This window comes from Salvia hispanica, chromosome 2 (assembly GCF_029641045.1).
Source record: "Salvia hispanica isolate PSC_SH4W2 chromosome 2, Shi_PSC_v1, whole genome shotgun sequence".
In the NCBI taxonomy this organism is placed as follows: Eukaryota; Viridiplantae; Streptophyta; class Magnoliopsida; order Lamiales; family Lamiaceae; genus Salvia; species Salvia hispanica.
In genome coordinates, this window is record NC_142693.1 from 27,003,560 (window position 1) to 27,027,236 (window position 23,677).

General features: G+C 36.2%; 1 pseudogene; it reads left to right on the forward strand.

Moving 5' to 3' along the window:
* The first annotated feature begins 21,514 nt into the window (after positions 1-21,514).
* On the forward strand, positions 21,515-22,787 carry LOC148931979 (uncharacterized; annotated as a pseudogene).
* The last annotated feature ends 890 nt before the right edge of the window (positions 22,788-23,677 follow it).

Consider the following 23,677-nt stretch of genomic DNA (forward strand, 5'->3'; position numbering starts at 1 on the left):
AAACGTATAGTAGGGAGCATTTTGACATAAAATAGGAAACATTTGGATTTATATATAGAATGAGAAAAGTGATACTTTATTTTTGTGGACGACATATTATGATGGAAATATATTTTCCATAGAGGTGTTTGCTAATAATTTTCTCTATCAATTGACTTGAGGTTAATATTTTATTGGCGAAAAGCTGCATTAATTTCTCTTACACAAAGTAATATTGTGAAATTGTTTGATCGTGTGACGAATCAAATAAAATCGAGATAAAGTTTTGCATAAATTAAATTAAGTAACGGCTCCACTAAAGTCTTATTTATTTATTTATTTATTTATTTATTTATTTATTTTAACTAAGTATTTTTGTTTCATATGCTTTATTTTACAAGTGGGTTACGGCTCTACAGTGATGGATCCAGGTAAATACAAATAATTTATATTTTATCACATCCCAATTTAAAATTTTTGGAGCCACCATTGCGGCTCCACTAAATAGAACATGAATCACGACTTCTAAACTAAGATTTTCATCTAATTAATGTGTTGAAATGTGTTGAAATGCGTTTAATTATGTATATATGTGATTAATATATCATAGTTTAAACATGGGTTATAAAATAAATTAAATTCAATCTCGAAGCATTAAGGAGGAAGGATAAGTTCTAAGTTTAGGAGAAAACGTTGTGTATTTGCTTGAGTATGTTAATTGTGCTGAATTTAGGGTTATTTGTGTCTAATTGGAATGCTTTAGCATGTTTACATACTAAAACATAAAGGGCCTATGGTTGCATAAAATAAAAGGAGAATTTTGAATTTTTTGTTCGAGTTAAATACTTGAATTGTTAACTGCTAATATACGGAGTGAATGAAGGAAAAAAAAAAACTTGATAACAACATTGAATGCTTCAACAATGACATTTAAGGCATAGACATTTGTCAACCCTTGCATTCACTTTTTTTAAGAGCATCAATTAAAGTTTCCATTTATTCACCTAAGCCCCTAATATATTAATTAGAGGGAAAATATCTTACAAACTAAATTGCACTTCATCAAGTACTTCCTGCGTTCACTTTCCTCAACAGAAACTTCATACAAATAGGTGGCTTCACGCCTCCCATAGCCAGAAGTGAGCTAGGCAGCGTCCATTTCCTGTCACCGCATGTCAATCCAGAAGCCATCGTGGGCACGAACGCGTCTGCCTCCACTTTATTTATCAAACTTCTCTTATTTATTTTTTTCATTTAAGGAAAGAAGAGAATAAAAAGCTTCAATTACTAGGTGTTTAGATTAGTTTTTAAAAATATTTAAGAGTTCATAAACTTTTTGAAAAATGTTTGACAAAGTAAATTTCAAATAATTAGTGGAGTATAATTAAGATACAAATACAATGATCAGTTTATAAATAATTCCATTATATTATGGGCATATTGATGGAGATCATTGGGTCAACACAAAGAGGATCGACACGGATGGTCCGATAGTGGATAAGGATAATCAGAACTAAGCCCACTAGCCGTGGACTAGGCCCTAAATAAAGTTCTTTATTAGTTTCTTGCTTTGTTTATTTGTAAGTGAGGATTATAAATCGGGAGTTCAAATGCTGCCCAAAATAATTTGAGTAGGGCCAGCTCAAAACCCATTCTCAATTTCACATGCTTTGTATGGCAAAAAAATTCGGCATTTTAGTAATGATTTTGAAAAAATTAATAAATCACGCAAAAATAAAATAAAACAAGCTTTTTAATTTGAAAAAAAGTAATTAATTATTTCCTTCATCTCAAAAGATGACTTATTTTTATTTTTGATTTGTTCCTATCAAGATGACCTACTATTATTAAAAGTAGAAATACATTTATACGCTCCTGTGTATTATTTTATTCTCATCACTCAACACAAGAATAAATAAAATAAGATTTTCAATTAATACTCCCTTCGTCTCATAAAAATATGTGCACATTCCATTTTCATCTGTCCCACAAAAAGACGTGCATTCCATTTTTGGAAAGTTATTTCAATTTATTACTCATATATATTAACTTATTTACAACTTATACCATAACTAAAACTACTAATAATATGAGTGATAGTATCTGCTAACATTATCTTAACTACCATTCTTCACATCTATCTTATTTTACCAATTTCGTCAAAGACAACGATCATTCTTCATATTTGATGTCCAATTCTATTCCTACCATCACAATTGGGACGGGCAATTTGTTAGGGAAATCTAACTCATTAACTGATTCACTTCTTTCTTGCCCTAATCTTCTCTTGACTTCTTCTCTCCCTCGCATTAAATCATGACTGCTGATAATTCAAACCCCAATTCTCAAGTAGAATCCCCTAATCTTCTCTTGACTTCGCCTTCACCCCTTCAATCATGGCAACTGAAACTCATGCTGATAATTCTCAACAAGAGCTTCTATCCGCCATAAAATGTTTAAGGTTGGAACTTCACAACCACAGAGAAGAATATGCTGCCTTATCAGCATTGGAGGGCAAGGAAAGGCGGCCCACTCTTCACATCGATCCTCCAAAATTCAACGGAGACAACCCATCAGTCTGGATTCACAAGGTCCAATCCTATTTCGACTATTTCGAAACGTCGGAAAAGGACCGTTTATGCTTAGTCGGCCTACTGTTTGAACACCGCACGTACAATTGGTTCCTCCACCAACATGATCACAATTTGTTGAAAACATGGCCTGAATTCTTGGAGGCCGTGAAGAGGAGAGATTCGACCCTCTCCGGGCGTTGAGAATGGGAGGTGTGATTTCGGGGGAACATGTCGGGACCTTAATCAGTGGCGGCAGTACACATAATTTCATCCATTCCGATGTAGTCAAGAAATTAGGATTGGAGGTTACGCCAACGAGTCCTCCTTTTCGTGTTTATGTGGGTAATTGTTATGGGGAGTCATTATTTTGAAAGCAAAAGTGAAACAATTTCAAGTTTTCACTTCAAGGGCATGAATTTGTTGCTCATTTATTTGTGATCCCCATTCATGATACAAAGATGGTCTTGGGAGCTCCGTGGCTGAAGAGTTTGAGTGAGATTTACCGAAACTATGATGGACGCACGATGGAATTTATGCATAACGATAAGATGGTTACATTGCGCGGCGGTTGGGAGAAAGGAAGACATATTTTTTACAATACAAAGTGATTAGTATTGATCAAGTCACTTTTCCAAGTTTATCTATCATGGTTGATTTATTATTCCATTTGTTATCTTTATTTGAGATTGTCTTTTGAGTAGGACTAATCATTTAAAGTCACTAATCGTTGTGAATTCTCTTTTATTTGTTTTAGAGTTACTGAAATTGGATTAATCCTGAGATTAGGATTTTTTTGGTTTCTTGGTTTGAATAATTGATCCTTTCTTTTTATCTATTCACGTGTTTTATCATCTTTATATATTCTGTTTGTTGTTTTCTTACGCAAGATCTCGAGTAGTAATTAACAAGGTAAAAGAAATAGAAATACAACTCCAATAAAAGCTCTCATAACATCCCAAAACGGAAAAAAAGTATAACATACTCGAAACAACTCAAGAAATAGTTCCAAACGAAACACAAAAGCACACAATCTTCAATTTTGTCTTCCAATCTAAGTCCCCCTTCGTGTTGGTGCGGCTTTGTTGCGTCTCTTCTTCGTCTTATGTTTATATCCAACCCCGAAAAAAAAATTCCACTAACCATCTTGGCCTTCCGCTTCTTATAATCATGTAACCAATTCCAATTCCAACTACAAATCCACATCCATATCCTATCACCACACTTCGCCAACCAAATCCATCTATAAATCCACACTCATTATCACCACACTTCGCCAACCAAATCCATCTATAAATCCATACTCATCATCATCTTCTTCGTCTTGAGGAAACACTGGTTTTTATCATTCACCTTACATTTTTTTGTCAATGGAAATCCACACAATCCAACATTTCCCACATATGAATCGTTACCAAATGTGGAAAGTTGAGTAGACTGTAGTATTTGTCCCTCAAGATTATTCATCAAAAGTTTAACTTCGCAAGAAATGTCAACCTTGTCAATTCATTTGGAATTTCTCCATCCAACTTTTTTTGAAGACGAGTCCAACGACTCGAGGATACTCGTACTTCTAAGAGATGACGGTATATGGCCTCCAATGGTATTGTGAGACAAATTCAAGTATCTAAGAGATTTAAGGTTCCATACAGAAGGTGGAATGCTCCCAGAGAATCTATTGGAGGACATATCGATAGTTGTAAATGTAGTCAGCTGTCTCTCAAATAATTGTTCCAAGCCCTTCACTGTGATCTTCATTTCCATGAATCTCATAAACCAATATGCTTCATTATCGGACATGTTTTCCTTCGCATCTATCATACCACAAAAGTTCTTGAAATATCTTTCAGGTAGAAAGCCAACAAACGCATTATACGATACATCCAATACATGCAGCTTTGGGAAAGGTTGCTCAGTTTTTGAAGACACGGTGTGAGTATTGTATACTAATTGCTGAGAAAATGGAGCAAAAGGAATGAGGATTATGTGTGCTGTTTTAGTTTTCAGCTTAAAAGCTTCAGTAGCCGTTGATTGCGTTTAGTAAGCTGAGATTAAATCTCGGCTGTTGGATTCAACTAGCCGTTGGGTCACTTTAGGGGTTTAAAAGGATAGTTTGTTAATTCTGTTAGGGCTAGACTTTTCCCCAATTTCTCTACTTCGTCTTCTTCAATTAAGCTCTCGATTGTTTTCTGTAATCGATCTTAGATTTGTAATTCTTCGGTGTATGTGAATAAAATCCTCTCTCGCATTTCTCATTTTGTTCTCAATCGTGTTTCTCTTAATCTTGCCAACAAGTGGCGCCGTCTGTGGGAAGGTTTTTTCCCTTTTCCGGTGAGAGTATCGATCGAGACCAAGTTCAGGTGATTGAAGATGGCATCAAGGTTCGAAGCAGAAAAATTTACCGGCAAGAATGACTTCGGCCTTTGGAGAATGAAGATGAAGGCGATGCTAATCCAGCAGGGCTTATCGGAGGCTCTGGCCGGCAAAGGTGATGAAGCTGAGGTGCTCGATGAAAAGGCCAAGGCGAAGCGCGCAGAGATTCTTGCGAAAGCACACAGCGTGGTTGTTCTATGTCTCGGCGACAAAGTATTGCAAGAAGTTGCGAAGGAAACAACTGCGGCTGGGATTTTGGAGAAGCTCGAGAATCTATACATGACAAAATCCCTTGCCAACCGATTATTCATGAAACAGAGGCTCTATTCTTGGAGGTTCTTGGAGGATAAAAGTATTATCGAGCAATTAGAGGATTTTGATAAAGCAGTGGATGATCTTGAGAACATCGACGTTGTGATAGACGACGAGGATAAAGCAATATTGTTGCTGGATGCTCTCCCAAAGTCCTACGATCAATTGAGGGATGCTATCCTTTTTGGAAGAGAAGGGACCGTCACCTTGCAAGAAGTTCAATCAGCCCTGAGATCCAAAGAGTTGCAAAGAAACGGGGTAAAAGTGGCTGAGAATGTGCCCGAGAGTTTAACAATTAAGAAATTCAAAGGCAAGAAGAATTTCAAGAAAGGAGGTGAAGCGGCCAAGACATCCTCGAGTGATCAAAAGGAGACGCGTTCTTGCTATTGGTGTAAGAAACCCGACCATCTAAAGAAAGATTGTTTTGCATGGAAGAAGAAGCAAGCATCAGAGGCTCGGCAGGGCAAGAATACTACACTTTGTTGAAGAGAATGAATCCCCGGAGGTTCTAAATGTAATGATGTATGAAAATGGGGGCTCTTGGATCCTTGATTCTGGATGCAGCTTCCACATGTGTCCAAGTAAGAAATTTTTCATTGATCTTAAGGAGTCATCTGGAACCGTGGTGCTGGGTAATAATCAAATTTGTCATGTGGAGGGAATTGGGAGTGTGAAACTCAGATTGGATGATGGTTCTGAGAAAGTGCTGAGTGATGTCAGGTTTATCCCAACTGTCAAGAGGAACCTGGTATCACTGGGCATGCTTGAAAGAAAGGGGTGTACTTTGAATCTGCAGGTGGAAAGATGCTGATTAAGAGGGGCTCCAAGGTGGTCATGTATGGTGAAAGGCAAGGGAGTTTATATTATCTCTGTGGAGTTGCAGTGAGGGCCACTGAGGAGCAACTAAATAGTGCTGAGTCAGACTCTGTAAGGATTTGGCACATGAGAATGGGACACCCTGCAGATGGAAGCATCAGAGAACTAATCAAGAAAGGGGTGATACAAGGTGTGGACTCCAAGACTAGAGAGCCATGTGAGGGATGCATTCTTGGCAAATCCAAGAAACTACCATACCCAAAAGGTAACCATTCCTCACAAGCACCTCTTGATTATGCTCATAGTGATTTGTGGGGGCCTTCTCCTGTGATACCTGTTGGAGGGGGGAGATATTATATGACCATCATAGATGACTACTCAAGAAAGATGTGGCTGTTCATTTTGAAAGAGAAATCAGAGGCCTTCACAAAGTTTAAAGATTGGTGTGCTCTGGTTGAGAAGGAAAGAGGATGTACAAAGTGTTTAAGAACGAACAATGGGCTTGAATTCCTGTCTAAGGAGTTTGAGAAGTTCTGTCAAGAGAGGGGGATCAAAAGGCACAGAACCGTGCCATTGAATCCTCAACAGAATGGGGTGGCAGAGAGGGCTAACCTAACTATTCTAGAGAGGGTCAGGTGCATGCTGCTTAGCTCAGGAATGGAAAAAAGGTTCTGGGCTGAGGCTGCTGTAACTGCTGTCAAATTGATGAACAAATGCCCTTCCTCAGCCATCAATGGTGATACCCCCGACTTCAAGTGGTATGGAAGGTATGGAGACTACACTGGGATTAAGACATTTCAGGAATGGAAAAAAGGTTCTGGGCTGAGGCTGTTGTAACTGCTGTCAAGTTGATGAACAAATGCCCTTCCTCAGCCATCAATGGTGATACCCCTGACTTCAAGTGGTATGGAAGGTATGGAGACTACACTGGGATTAAGACATTTGGCTGTCAGGCTTATGCTCATATCAAGCAGAGCAAGCTTCAAGCTAGGGCGTTGAAATGTGTATTTCTGGGGTATCAGTCTAGAGTCAAGGGCTACAGACTATGGTCTATTGAACCAGGTAACTGACAAACACGGATTTTGCATGTTTTTAAGGGCTAGATTTGATTTGTTTTAAATGTCAATCATGCAAATTATGTTCGTAAATTGCGTATTTTATACATTTGGTATTTTTAATGTGTTTGTTGATAAATGATAGAAAAAGATAGAAAAAAGGTGCAAAAAGGCCAAGGTGCAGCAGCCTCTGTTCGAGCCCATTCTGCCATCAGATTTGGAGTCCAATTAGTGATTTATGCACATCATTCTCTTCCTCTTCGAAAGAGCTTCGCGTGGATATCTCGTACGTCTCAATCGGAGTTCTGTGGAGAAAGTTATGACTATTCTACGAACATTGTGCAGTACAGTTAAAGCTGGCGGGAATTCACGGAAGAAAAGAATTATTATATTGTGAAGCCCAACCTCTCCTATTTCTTATAGGCCACGAAAATTATCAAAAATTAAGCCTTTTTCCAGCCTATAAATACCTCTAAACCTAATTCTTAATCTTTATCTCAGAGCCTGCAATCTTTCTCTGTCTCTACACCTTCTTCCATCTCATATTCCACACATATATTCCTCCACCTTCCATTGGAGCGGAGCTCTGCAGATCCAGGCAAGAGAAGACTAAAGATTGAAGATTTAGCCTTGGGTTTTATCTATTCTTTCATGTCTCGTACTTTATTTGTAGTTTTTACTTGTTTATGAGTAGAACAACTTTTGTGGATTTTTTTGGTGAAGATATTCAATTGATTTTCCGTGTTAGCTCTTGCAGTTATTTGATTTATCCTTGTGCCTTCTATATTCAATTGATTAGCTACCTTTTGAATACATGTTAGAGTTTATTGGAGTACTCGGGAGACGAAATAATTGACTTGGACGAGGGATAATTCACACTTTAATTCAATAGAACTCGGGAGAGTTGAGGTTTCATGTGAGGTCATTGGTCTTTACAATCTTTTAGGAGTTAGGTCTAAGAATTAGAAGGGGACTTCAATTATTACACATAATCTATGGATTTCTCACCTCGGGAGGGGGTTTAATCTAGTTAAGTGACCGACTTAATAACTCTAGAGACCGTAATTCAAGGAGGTCAATTGTGTTTTGAATCCTTAAATTCTACTTTCTTACGCCCGCTTTGTATCATAAGTTTTTATGCTTTATTTTATTTGTTTATTTATTTTCTGTCTAGTTTATAAAATCAAATCAAAAACTTTGTGTCTCTAGATATTATATGACGCTTAGTATATGGTAGTCAGTTGCAATCTTATTCCTTGTGTTCGATATCCCGGTACTGACCTTTAGCTATACTAGATCTACTCTGTATGCTCGCAGGTATATTTAGTGCTAATAAATAGTCCATCAAGTTTTTGGAGCTGTTGCCGGGGAGTATTATTGCTTTAAGCTGATACTGTAGAACGGTTGATAATACTAATTTGGAGTGTAATATTTTGTATAGTTTTGTTTTAATTTTTTTTTTATTTGTTTTGCAAGGAGCACGAAGCACAACAATGGATTACTCTCCGCTCCTATGGAAGATGCAATTATCTGCAACAACATTTGATATACTATGCGTGGGTACAAAAGGCATCTCAAAGGAAGTCCCGAGAATGGGAGCTAACTTATGAGTTTCAAAGAACGTCAAGTTAAAGACGTTAACCAAGCGCTTGTTGGGAGGCAACCCAACATTGGTATCATTTTTTTTCCTTATTTTTTTTATTTTTTTAGTTTACTTACGTCCCTACCGACTTTTCAAACTTATTCTTAACGTAGTTTTGAATAAGTTTGGGGGGATGAAGTGGTGGACCGTGAGTTTAGTTGTTTTTTTTAGTTTTTTATTTTATTTTAGTAAACCCGAGGTGAATCTTGTCATGAGCATAACATAGAAAACTTATAAATACTCATGTTTAGGGACATCAGACCGAGTTGCCTATGATAAAAAGTTCTTTTATGTGTTGGTTGAGTTGACTTGATGCATTGATTTGAAGGTTTAGTTAAAAGGTGCACAATTAATGAATTGCTTGTTTACTTTGAATCATGCTTATACCTTGTGAGACTTGAGCTATAATTTCTTTCTTGTGTGATTTATCTGCATTCATGTACTTGTTTCTAGAACTTGCTCCTAGTCTGCCTAAGTCTACATAGTTTTTAAATGATAAAAGAGGACGTTAGGCCATCCTTCTTAGCTACTTTATATATCCAAGTTTATGACCTTATTCAAAATATTTTTCCCTAGCTAGCCACTTTGAGCCTTTAAAGCCTTTTTCTTTGGAAGCTAAATAGAGGGGAATATCCATGCACTCTTGGTGAATTTAGTTTATATTTTGTGAAAAGAGTTGGAGAGATAAGGTAGAGAGAAAAGTAGTGTGCTTACTTGTAAAAAGTGCATAGACATTTGTGGTTTGAATGAGATATTCGGTTGTGCATAAAAGGAAAAAAAAAAAGGATGTAAAAAAAAAATAAAGAGAAAAGAAAAAAAAAATCAAAGGAATTTGGGAAGTAAGAAGAAATTTAGATAAAGTCTAGAATTTACTGAGATTCGAATTGTTGGTGGGGTGCTAAGTTTGATGTAGTAGAAATTGATCACTTTTGCTATGTTTGGGTTTAGTCACTTTTTAGCCATATTTCCTCACCTTACCAAAGAGCATGCATTATAACCTAAAATAAAGACCTTTCGGATTTTTGATTTTAATCACATAAAATAGAGGAGGGATTAGACTTCGAGCAAGCCTATGGTTAACTTTGCAAGTTGCATGACCTGAGAGCATACACTTTTTCCAATAAACACTTTGAGAGTGAGCGATAAACACACTTCTAAATACTGTGAGCGCATGTACTTCAAGGTGATCAACGAGCTAGTAATGAAAATGCACTAATAAGTTTTGCTTGATTTGATTTGTACTCTTGTCAAACTCTTTATTTCTTGTTACAATTTTTGAGGCAACTATGAAGTCTAGTTCTTAGCATCCGTGTTTCTTTATTAGTTTTTCTCTTGTTTTGTTTGAGGACAAACAAATAATTAAGTTTGGGGGAGTTGACAAACACGGATTTTGCATGTTTTTAAGGGCTAGATTTGATTTGTTTTAAATGTCAATCATGCAAATTATGTTCTTAAATTGCGTATTTTATACATTTGGTACTTTTGATGTGTTTGTTGATAAATGATAGAAAAAGATAGAAAAAAGGTGCAAAAAGGCCAAGGTGCAGCAGCCTCTGTTTGAGCCCATTCTGCCATCAGATTTGGAGTCCAATTAGTGATTTATGCATATCATTCTCTTCCTCTTCGAAAGAGCTTCGCGTGGATATCTCGCACGTCTCAATCGGAGTTCTGTGGAGAAAGTTATGACTATTCTACGAACATTGCGCAGTACAGTCAAAGCTGGCGGGAATTTAGGCGGGAATTAACGGAAGAAAAGAATTATTATATTGTGAAGCCCAACCTCTCCTATTTCTTATAGGCCACGAAAATTATCAAAAATTAACCCTTTTTCCAGCCTATAAATACCTCTAAACCTAATTCTTAATCTTTATCTCAGAGCCTCCAATCCTTCTCTGTCTCTACACCTTCTTCCATCTCTATATTCCTCCACCTTCCATTGGAGCGGAGCTCTGCAGATCCAGGCAAGAGAAGACTAAAGATTGAAGATTCAGCCTTGGGTTTTATCTATTCTTTCATGTCTCGTACTTTATTTGTAGTTTTTACTTGTCTATGAGTAGAACAACTTTTGTGGATTTTTTTGGTGAAGATATTCAATTGATTTTCCGTGTTAGCTCTTGCAGTTATTTGATTTATCCTTATGCCTTCTATATTCAATTGATTAGCTACCTTTTGAATACATGTTAGAGTTTATTGGAGTACTCGGGAGACGAAATAATTGACTTGGACGAGGGATAATTCACACTTTAATTCAATAGAACTCGGGAGAGTTGAGGTTTCATGTGAGGTCATTGGTCTTTACAATCTTTTAGGAGTTAGGTCTAAGAATTAGAAGGGGACTTCAATTATTACACATAATCTACGGATTTCTCACCTCGGGAGGGAGTTTAATCTAGTTAAGTGACCGACTTAATAACTCTAGAGACCGTAATTCAAGGAGGTCAATTGTGTTTTGAATCCTTAAATTCTACTTTCTTACGCCTGCTTTGTATCATAAGTTTTTATGCTTATTTTATTTGTTTATTTATTTTCTGTCTAGTTTATAAAATCAAATCAAAAACTTTGTGTCTCTAGATAGTATATGACGCTTTGTATATGGTAGTCAGTTGCAATCTTATTCCCTGTGTTCGATATCCCGGTACTGACCTTTAGCTATACTAGATCTACTTTGTATGCTTGCAGGTATATTTAGTGCTAATAAATAGTGCATCAGTAACCACAAAATCATTTTGAGCATAGATGTTGTCTTTACAGAATCCATCATGCCATTTAAGAAAGGAAAAGATGTTGAAAAGGTTTCTTTGTCTGATGAATATGCTGTCAGTTCTGAGGTGGAGCCTGATGTGTTGGCTCAAGGTGGAGCTGATGGGGGTGTTGAGGATGAGGTTGTACAGGGAGAATCAGATGAGAGTTCTAAAGACCTCTCTCAATACCAGCTGGCTTGAGATAGGGTCAGAAGAAAAAATGTTAAGGCACCAGCTAGATATGCAGATTCTGAGATGTTGTATTTTGCCTTGTGTGTGGCTGAGGAGGTGGAATTTGGAGAGCCAGCCTCTTACAAGGCTGCCATGGAATGCAAGGAGAGAGACAAGTGGTTGAAGGCCATGATATAAGAAATAGACTCTCTACTGAAAAATGCTACCTGGGTATTGGTTGATAAGGTGGAGGGAAGAAGAGTCATAAGCTGCAAGTGGATTTTTAAGAAGAAACTTGAATCCGCAGATGACGAGAAGATCAGATTCAAAGCAAGGGTTGTGGCCATAGGCTTTACACAAGAACATGGGATTGATTACACTGACCTGTTGTGAAGCACACTTCTATAAGGATCCTCCTGGCTGTGGTGGAAAAATTAGATTGGGAACTTGTGCAACTTGATGTAAAGACAGCTTTTCTACATGGTGATCTAAAGGAAACAATATATATGCAACAACCAGAGGGATTTGCCAGACCTGGGGAAGAAGAGAAAGTTTGCTTGCTCAAAAGAAATATATATGAGTTGAAGCAAGCTAGTAGACAGTGGCACATCAAGTTTGATGAGCATGTTCTGAGGAATGGTTTTGTAAGATCCAATTATGATGAGTGTGTCTACATCAAGAAGAAGAAGGGTGTTGTTGTGGCCTACTTACTCCCTTATGTAGATGACATATTGATAGCTGAGAGCTGTAAGAAGGAAATTCAAGAGATTAAGAATGATTTGAGGTCAGCTTTGGACATGAAAGACCTAGGGAATGCCAAGAGAATCTTGGGCATGAATATTGTAAGAAATAGATCCAAGAAGGAGCTGTGGCTGAATCAATCAGATTACATCTCTAGGTTGATCAGAAAATTCAAAATGCAAGACTCAAAACCAACTTCAACACCTCTGACTCAAAAATGAGCAAGAAAGATTGGAGATGCAGATGATACCCTATGTGGGTAGCATTATGTATGCAATGATAGGTTCGAGGCCGGACGTTGCCCAGGCCATTAGTGTTACTAGCAGGTATATGGCAGAACCTGGGAAAGACCATTGGCTTGCCCTTATATGGATTTTGAAATACTTGAATGGAGCAGGAAGTATAGGAATTCTGTATAGAGGAGATGGTGGAGAAGGTTCAGATGCTCTAATTGGGTATTGTGACAGTGATTATGCAGGAAACATAGACATCAGGGAGTCCCAATCAGGCTATATCTTCATCATGTATGGGGCTGCTGTGAGTTGGAAATCGAGCTTGCAAAGTGTAGTTGCTTTATCTACCACAGAGGTTAAGTACATGGCTTTTACAGCAGCTGTGAAGGAAAGCTTCTGGTTAAAAGGTATTGCAGCAGATTTTGGAGTTGTTCAAGCTGCAGTGGCAATAGGGTGTGACAATAACAGTGCCATCAGCTTGGCCAAAAATCATGTCTTCCATGAGAGAAGTAAGCACATTGATGTGCGGCTTCATTTCATCAGAGAGGAGATAGAGAAGGGAAGGGTCAAGGTTTTCAAAGTGGACACCTTGGAGAATCCAGCCGACATGCTGACTAAGCCTCTACCGAGGGAGAAGTTTGAGTTATGCTTGAAGTTGGTTGGTATGTGTGCTAAAACATAGTTTCTCAGCAGTAAGTATTCAAGGTGGAGTTTGTGAGTATTGTATACTGATTGCTGAGAAAATGGAGCAAAAGGAATGAGGATTATGTGTGCTGTTTTAGTTTTCAACTTAAAAGCTTCAGCAGCCGTTGATCGTGTTTAGTAAGCTGAGATTAAATCTCGGCCGTTGGATTCAACTAGCCGTTGGGTCACTTTAGGGGTTTAAAAGGATAGTTTGTTAATTCTGTTAGGGCTAGACTTTTCCCCAATTTCTCTACTTCGTCTTCTTCAATTAAGCTCTCGATTGTTTTCTGTAATCGATCTTAGATTTGTAATTCTTCGGTGTATGTGAATAAAATCCTCTCTCGCATTTCTCATTTTGTTCTCAATCGTGTTTCTCTTAATCTTGCCAACACACGGATATCGTACCATTGAACTTATTTGACCTCAAGACTAGGACGCGGAGTTTAGGGATTGTTTCCATCCAAAAGGGAAACGCCATAAGCAAATTTTGGCAGTTGGCCAAAGTTTGGGGGAGTGTTCCTTCCAATTTGTTTCCATTCAGCTTGATTGCCTGAAGACTGCAATTCTTTGGGAATATTGATGGTATGATGCCAAAAAATTTATTTGCTTGCAAATTGATGATAAACGCAGATGTGCCCAATTTTAAACACCCTCCCTCTCTTCATTAATTACGATTAACTCTCTTCAATTTATTTCCATTATATTTGCTGTTTTTAATAAAACTATATACTACTGTTTCATTTCTTCATATTTAATGCTCACTTCGTCCCTGAAAAGTATACACTTTTGAGTTGAATATGAGTTTTTTATAGTATAATTGATAAAATCAGAGAAATGGTAGTGTAAGTAGTGTTACTGAAAAATGAAATCCACATTATTATTATCATACTTTAAGTTTCAAAACTTAAAAGTCCATACTTTTCGGGGATAGAATAAAAATAAAATAGTTCATACTACTTTTTAGCAACAGAGGAACTACAACTCTTCAATTTCGATTTTAGTGTCTTTAATTTACAATTTTTAGTGTTTTTAAATTATGATGAGCTTACAATTGGGCCTCTAAAATCTATTTAACTCATTTTTGTGAATGACATGTGATATCTCCATGGAATCAGTTCGAGCTCAATTGGCTAACATGAAAAGTGTGAGAGGATCAAACCGAGCCCGTTAGGGGTGGATTATAAATTTTATGTCGAGTGATAATTATAATCTATAACTATCCGGGTCTGTTTGTTTTTTAGTAGGATCCTACTCTTAGAAAGTAATCGCATTCCAAAATTTTTAAATTTCAGAATTTCTTAAATTTTTATCAAACATGTAAAAGAATCTTAAAAATAAGAAACGTTATGCAGCAATTCTTATTCCTAGTTTTACTTAGATATTCTTTATTTATATCATTATTTTAATACTGAACACAACAAAATAATTATTGTTAATTTTTATTATAGCTAGTACTACTATTAATATCATTCCTAGTATATTATCTATTAATAAATAATTAAGAAAATTATAACTTAATTACTACGTACTATTATTATTAGTAATTAATTAATTAGTTTCTCCACAACTTAGTTCGAATATTAAGAATAAATTTCTTTTCTTAATTTCTTGCGTCATATAAATACATGGCTATTCATATCATCAACGAGCACAATTAACTTTTCCAAAACCCTAATCTTCTTCACCCTTGCCGCTCTCCCTCACATTCAATCATGGCAAGAAAAACTCATGCTGATTATAATTCTCAAGAAGAAATTCTGTCAGCCATAAAATCTTTAAGGTTGGAACTTGGATTGGAGGCCAAGGTAGACGGAGACACAATTTTTGCCGCGAAGAAGGCCAAACTTCAGATTGATCCTCCAAAATTCAACGAGACGACCCATTAGGTTGGATTTACAAGGTGCAGTCCTATTTTGACTATTTCGAAACATCCGAAAAGGACCGTTTACGCTTAGTTGGACTACTTTTGGAACATCGGGCATCCAATTGGCTCCTTCACCAACATGATCACAATTTGTTGAAAACATGGCCTGAATTCTTGGAGGCCGAGAAACAGAGATTCGACCCTCCCCGGGCGTTGAGAGTGACAGGTACAATTTGGGGGGTTAATGTCCAAACCTTAATCAGTGGTAACAGTACACATAATTTCATCCAACCCGAAATTGCAAAGAAACATGGGCTGATGGTTATGCGAACCAATCCTTTCCGTGTTTCTATGGGCAATGAGTCGACATTCCTATGTAAAGAAAAATATTTCTACTCCACGTTATTACTTGGAGGACATGAGGTTGTTGTTGATTTATTTTTGCTCCCCATTAGTGGTGCTGAAGTGGTCTTAGGAGCTTCCTGGCTGAAGAGTTTGGGTGAGATTTACCGAAACTATGACAACCACACGATGGAATTTACGCATAACGATAAGCTGGTTACATTACACGGTGTTTGGGAGAAGGGACAGCATATTTTTTACAATGCAATCAAGGAGTAGGAATATTGTTTCTAAGGGATATAGATCAACTGTGGAAGAAGGCATTTTGAGTAGTATAAAGTCATTTTTCCATTTTTGTTGTAGTTGATTTATTATTCCATTTGCTATCTTTATTTGAAATTTGGACTAATGATTGGTTAGTTAATTTATTCGAAGTACGTTTGGATTCTATTTTCGTTTTTGTTTCTATTAGAGTTATTGAAATTGGATTAATCCTGATTATATTACATCCTCTGCATGTGAAAAAATGTTTAAGGTATGTGGACCACACTCAACCAAATCATTACTCACATTCTATTATAAAATTCAATATATAAAAGTTGAGCCCACGTTCCATTAACTCATTTCTCCATTTTACATTACAAAGTTAAACAATTTTCTTAAAATCTGTGTCAAGTCAAAATAACATTATAAACGGCGGATGGAAGGAGTATAGTCGGAGAAAGTCGTGAAGGAAAATAGGAGAAATAGGCTTTCTCAGGGAAGAATTCGGGTCTCTGACATATGGTAATATGTAAAGATACAAATCCTAACAAATTGAGGAAAAACAAATCAAATCTTAATAAATATGTAAAACAAATCAAATCCTAACAACAATATAACAATAATTCATAAAATACAGTAAAAATGAATCTAACTGTTCTTGATATCTTCAAATACTACTATGGAAAAAGTTATCCACTAAAAATCACATTTTAAATAACCATATTTTCCGATAATATTTACTTTTTGTATTAGGTTTACATATATTGCCTCCTATAAACACACGGATATTCATACGATAATGACAAAGATTACTCTTGATATTACTAAACCCTAATCTTCTCCTTCATCTCTCCGGTTGGTTTTATCTTCTTCAAACTCTATCAAATTCAGCAATGGCTAAAAACACGACGTATCTTAATAGTTATCTCAAGTAAGTCTATATTTATCACTGAAAAGTTGCTTTTTTTAATACATAATTGGACATAAATATTAACATATTCGTGATGGATTTTGACATATAATATGACACATTTGGAATTATATATTAATGAGAAAAGTACTCTCTCTGACCACCATTTAAAGAGCCATTTTGCCATGTTAGTTTTGTCCACAATTTATAAAACCATTTGCTTTATTCCATTTTAGTATGCATACCCCACATTCCACCAACTTTTTACACTTAGAATCTAATATAAAACTAATACTTTAGATGGGTCTCACATTCCACTCACTTCCGCCTTTTTCTTTTCTTCACAAAGTCAAACTATTTCTAAAAACTCGTGCCGAGTCAAAAGTCTTCTTTAAATTGTGGACGGTGGAAGTATTAGTTTTATTTATATAATTATCATGGAAATTATCTATCAATTGACTTGCACTAAGTAATATTGTGAAATATGTTTAATCGCTTGACCAATCAAATAAATTGAAGAAAAAGTTTTGCTGAAATAAATAGCAATGTGATAAGAGTAATCTCTTAATTATTGCACCGGCAATCAAAAACCATAGTAAAGATTCTTGGGATCTAAACAACAATAAAATAAAATCCAAAATAATTAATCTTGAAGCTTTTCGTCATTTAATTTCTTGCCTTGTTGCACCAAAGCCCGATTTAGTTTCTTGCCTTGTTGCACCAAAGCCCGATTTCAATTTCCTCAATTGGAATAGCAAGCAGATAGGGATCTCAGTAAAACAAAATATTTCTGAGAAAACAATATCTTTATATATCACTTCCACAAAATCTCTAATCAAACGTGGTTAATTTTGCTCAGAGGACTTCAATTCTTCATGATAATTAAATCAGTGAAGTTAAGATCGACTTAAGGCTTGGATTCTCAATCACATTCAAAGATTCAATTACTTGAAAATAATTAATTAAATAAATCGAGAAGTCTTGTTAGTTTCGAGTTTCAAAACTAGATCCGAAGACATAATCTTGGAGACCTCGATCTTTGTACAAACTCAATCACTGTTAAAATAGAAAATCTCAATTCAAATAAAAAGAGGCCCAAAACTTCTTCCTTCTTCTTAACAAAATAGGCTCAACTGAACTATTTAAACAAAACAAACTTGCACAAAAGAGAGCCCAACTCCAGTGAATAAGATTGTACCTTAACACACACACAAATCTGATCCAGCTCTCGGCCGCCGGCGTGCGACCTCCTCTGCGCCACCCACCCGCCGTTGCCGGTCACCTACTCCATGTACGATTGTTCCCTTTTTAAACATTTGCGCTTAAATAGATCTTTATATTTCATTATTTATCATATTTCACATGACATCATAAGAGGCACTCCAACCGTTTGCCGAAATGCCCGACAAAGTCTGGTGTAGTCTAAGTGTTCTTCATATTTTTTTAAACCCTAATCTTCTCCTTCATCAAAATTGTTCAGCCATGGCTGATGCTGATGATTCAAAGTCCAACAATTCGGAGCAGCGACCCTATCTTCGGCTCGATCCTCCGAAATTCAACGGAGACGATCCATGGGGATGGACTTTCAAGGTTGACATGTATTTCGACTATTACGAAATGTCGGAAGAACACCGTCTACACTTTGTCGGACTACTCTTCGAGCGGCGCTGGATTGGATAATATACCAAAAAAAACACAAATTGCTAAAATCATGGCCTGAGTTCATGGAAGCAGTGAAACAGAGGTTTGATCCAACATATCATGACAATCATTTCGGAATACTCTGTAAACTGAAACAACGCAACACGGTGACGGAATATCAGACTGAGTTCGAGAGGCTTTTGGTCAAGATTAAGGGTGTGTCGATATCGGAGAATCACCTCGACTCCATATGTGAATCGGGCTTCAAGGATCCGATCCAGTGGGAACTTCACTTGCGAAGGCCGACGTCCTTGTGTGAAACGTTTGCGCTTGCGCGCGAATTCGAGAAGATGTATGTTGAAGGCTTCAAGTAAGAGTGGTGTGCTTTGGTTGTTTTGTAGTTTTAATTTTAGTTATTTTGTTTTGAGTTGAGTTTTATGGGGATTGATTTTATTTGCGGTTGTTTCCTATTCGAATGCGAAGTTGAATTCGGATATTGTCCCTATGAGATTAAAATTATCTTTTTGTTTCAATTTATAATACTCCCTCCGTCCCAAGATAAACGACTCACTTTCTTTTTGGTAGGTCAAAATATAATTGAGTCATTTCCTTTTTTGGCATTGTCTCTCTTACTTTTTCTCTCTACTTTATTAACTCTCTTACATTATTCACTTTTCACTTTCAAAACCTATTCTCGTGCCGAAAAGTTTGTGCTCACTTATCTTGGGACGGGGGATTATGATTTTTGTTGTCTTGGCTTTATTGTTAGTTTGAATGATCGTTTTTTTGATATTTTATTTAATTAGACGTTTAAGAAATTTAGATTTTGTATGTGTTGGCTTCGTTTCCCTCATATGTTCGGTCATTATTGAGAGCGACTAGGCAACAATTGGTATGACAGAAGTAGACATGGTGTTCGTCGTAGGGGGCAAGGAGAGGACCCTTGATAAACTCATGTTTTGATAGGTTCAATTGGTCATGTGAAGTTTACTCATTTAAATCTATTGTTTGTGACCAATTATATGACTTTTGGGAGTTTAATGAGTTTATTTAGAATGCTCTAAGAATATAGGTGAAACGGGCAAGAAAACAGGCATCGAATGAGATTCAGGGAATCTCATTCGAACCGAGTGAGCATGGTCTAACGTTACCAGTTTGTGATGCAATAATAGCATTAGTCATATTTTAATCAAATACTCCCCCCTGTCCATAGTAATGGAGGCGGTTCTTTTCGGCACAGAGATTAAGAAAAATTGTGTTAGGTGAGTTAAGTAAATGGTGAATAAAGTGGAAAATGAAAATGATAGAGAGATGAAGAGAGAAAAAAAGTAAGAGACAGTAAAGTAGGTGTGGAAAAATATGTTGACTTTTATTAAAAAGGGAAATGACTCTATGTAACATACCAAAATGACAAAATGACTCTATTGCTATAGAACGCAGGGAGTACTAACTTACAGTCATGTAAGCCCACAATAAAGTTTTACAGAAATTCATTTGAAACTTACACTCTAGTGACACAAACAATGACTTACTTGGAATTGATGAGAAGCTTCTTTGATTTTCTATTAATAGGACAAGAAAATATGTGGACTTATTTGATTTTGCTTCATCATGCATTTTCCATTAATGGGACCAAAAAAATTATGTGGGTTTATTTGATTTAGTCATATAGCTTAATTATGCAATTGACACCTTTGAATAGTCTGTTGCTTTTGCCTCCAAAATTCACTCATTGGACTTGAGTAGCTTGTGAAGGAACTTTTAGTTTTGAACAAAGGGCCATCTTCTAGTCTTCTTGTTTGAACTTACAATTAAATGCAAACGTAGCACAAGGAAAGACTGAACAGTTGAGAAATAGAGAAATCATAGTTTTCGAATAAAGGTCAAAATGAAATGAGAAGCAATGAAACCATAATAAAACCACAATTGCGACATTATCTTGAGATGAACTTTTTCAAACAATTTCTACATTATTTGTGATCAAAACTTAGTCACGCTTCACTTTCTTCATTTGTCTTTCAAATTTGCAAGTTGGATTTATGCTTAATTCAAAGTCCATCTCTTAGTGTCACTGCTCTTGGTTCCATTGCATATAACTTATATGACCAACTCAAAAGATATTATGCATTGTGAATAGTCTTTATCTATTTTTCCTCCAAAATTTACTCATTTCACATTATTTTGAAAAATAATTGGATCACCTCTCCAAGAAACTTACTATGTGTTTCCATTTATTTAGGCTTCCCAAATAATATGTTTATTATATCTAAAGTTTCTTTTTTTTTGTGTATGTAAATAAACTTCAAACACGTTTGAATCTTTATTGTTAGAGTTAATTTATATAATCTAATTATATGGAACTTTGTCTTACCGGTGTCGGGCTTGAATCATTTGTGTCAAGGGCTGAGCTTGTATGAAAGCTGGCCTATTTTTTCGTTTCGGTTTTTACTCTTAATTTATTTTTTTCTGTTTTTATAATCTAATTTCTTTATTGTATCTGCTTTTACTTTATTATTTGTGCGATATTTCCTTTGCGAGTGCAAAACCTGACCAGTTTTCTACTTTTCTCATTTTCCAGTAGGGCAACACAAGTTTGGAAATTTCACACTTTGCAGTTAACTTGACTTTGAAAAAATGTTATTTGACTTTGCAGCCTGTATCAAAGCTGGCCTATTATTTTAATTTTGAGTAAAAGTGCATCTCCTAGTTTGCACATAAATAGGCTAATAAGCCATGAAAACAACATACCTTTTTCTTACATATTTTAACCTCTTAACACTGTGTATGTGTCCTTCAAGAGCAGCCACAGATGAAGCAGAGAGTTTGGTGAGATGGAAATCATTGTATGTAAACAACTTTTAGTCATATCACCAATAAAAAAGCTTGACTATTCCATGGAAAAGAATATGTGATTCACATTTATGTTTCCCATTCAATCATTTCTCTTCAAAAAGTTGTTTTCCCCTTCTCATCTTCTAACCATTCAACACGCCAAACTCTGCCGTGTTTATTAATCTTAACTTTTTATTTCTGTTTATGTTTTTACTCTTTATTGCTGCCGAAATATATTATTTTAATTTTGTGTAAAAGGGCATCTCATAGTTTGCATATAAATAGGCAAATAAAGCAGAATAGTAGACAAAAAACATCAGCCATGAAAACAGCATACCTTTTTTTTACATATCTTTCTCTCCTAACACTGTGTTTGTGTCTTTCAAGAGCAGCCACTAGTGAAGCAGATGCTTTGATGAGATGGAAATCCAGCCTATCATCTTCTGCTTCTCTCGAGTCTTGGTCCCACAACAACATCAGCAACCACTGCAGATGGATTGGCATTCGCTGCAACGACGAGGGATCTGTCTCTGGGATTAATCTCACCATGGCAGGCCTTGAAGGGACATTGGACCTGTTCCATTTCACTGCATTGCTGAATCTCACCATTTTCAACCTCAATGGGAATGCTCTCAACGGCTCCGTACCAGCTGCTCTGGGCAACCTCACAAGCCTCACTCTCTTGGACCTCTCCAACAATCTGTTTTCGGGCACCATTCCACCAGAGATCAGCCGCTTGACAAAGCTTCGATACCTGAGCTTCTCCTACAACTCTATGGTTGGAGAAATCCCATATCAGATTGGCAATCTGAGGAAGGTGCGTTTCTTGGATTTAGGCACTAATTACTTTGAAACTCCTGACAGGTCTCGATTTCCCACATTCCCTTTTCTAACTCACCTTAATCTTGGTTGGAATAAACTCACCTTGGAATTCCCACACTTCATAACCACATGTCTCAACATTACTTTTCTTGATTTGTATGGAAACAACTTCACATGCCAAATTCCTGAATCATTGTTCACCAATTTGGTCAAACTTGAATATCTTGACCTCACCAACAATGGTTTCCAAGGCCGCCGTCACCAAATATCACTAACCTCTCCAAGTTGAAAGATCTTTACCTCGGCAACAACTTTTTCTCTGGAAACATTTTTGATTCAGTACGCCTGATTCCAAGCCTGCAACTTCTAGAGCTGTACGGTAATTCATTTATAGGAGAAATCCCTCCTTCTATAGGCCTACTCACGAATCTCCGAAGTCTAGACCTTTGAATGAACAGCTTCAGTTCCTCCATTCCCCGAGACCTCGGCCTGTGTAATAAGCTGACCTACTTAGATTTATCCCAGAATTTACTCTCGGGGCCATTGCCGCCACCAGAAATATTGACCTCTTTTATCCCGAGTTGGAGTAAACTAACCAGTCTAGAAATTAAAGACAATGAATTCAGTGGGGAACTTCCATCAGAAATAGGCTTGCTCACAAACCTCATGGAACTGTATCTCTATATTAACTCGTTTTTAGGAAGCATCCCACCAGAGATAGGAAACCTACGAAATTTGAACTGGCTGAACCTTTCAGCCAATAACTTTTCAGGTAAAATGCTTTATATTCCTTGACAATAATGGTTTCGCATGCAATATATTAGCAGTAATTTGCAACTTAGCATATCCTTAGTGAATTTCTTATTCTTTTTTCATGACAGTTTGCAAAGAGTTTGAATTAAATATGGAGTACTTTTTAAAAAGAATGCTATGCATTACTCATAAATGTGCTGTTAAAATACTATGCATGTGCATATTTAAAAGTAAAGAATTTTGATTTATATCCTTATTTATCTTACGAATAAATTGTTTGAACAAATTAAATGGTGTGCTTTCATCCTCCATTTGCAACTTGACATCCCTTGAGCATTCTTGTTGGTCACATACCAAATTTTAATAGCTACTCGGGTCATACTAGTATGAAGTGACATTATATAAATATCTCAATATAAACCTAAAAATATTAGTTGTTTCTAGAATATTTTGTTATAGTGATTCCGTACATGCCTGCTAGAATACGAATTTTGAGTTATGGCTATATATGTCCCAACAAATTAAATGGTGCTTATATCTACAATATGGAGTATTACTTTAGTTCACAAATGGAAATTGACAAATGGAAATAGTAGAAATATATAAAGTACACTGTATAAAGTATTTAGTTCTTATAAATAGAATGAAAGGGGCATGTTAGGGTGCCACCACCCCTTCAAGTGTCGTCTATTAACTTTGACATTAATTTTTACGAGTATCCATACCTTAAAAATATTTTTAAATTCTTTAATTATAAAAATTTATAGAAGGAACTTTTCTTGCATGTCACAAAACTAGTGAAAATATTAAAGGGAAAATTATATTTAGAAAAATTGTCAAAATATATAGTAAAGATATTTATTATAAAAATATAAGTATAAGATAAGTTTATTAAAAATGTGTACCCTTCAAGGTTTTGAGGGTATTTTCGT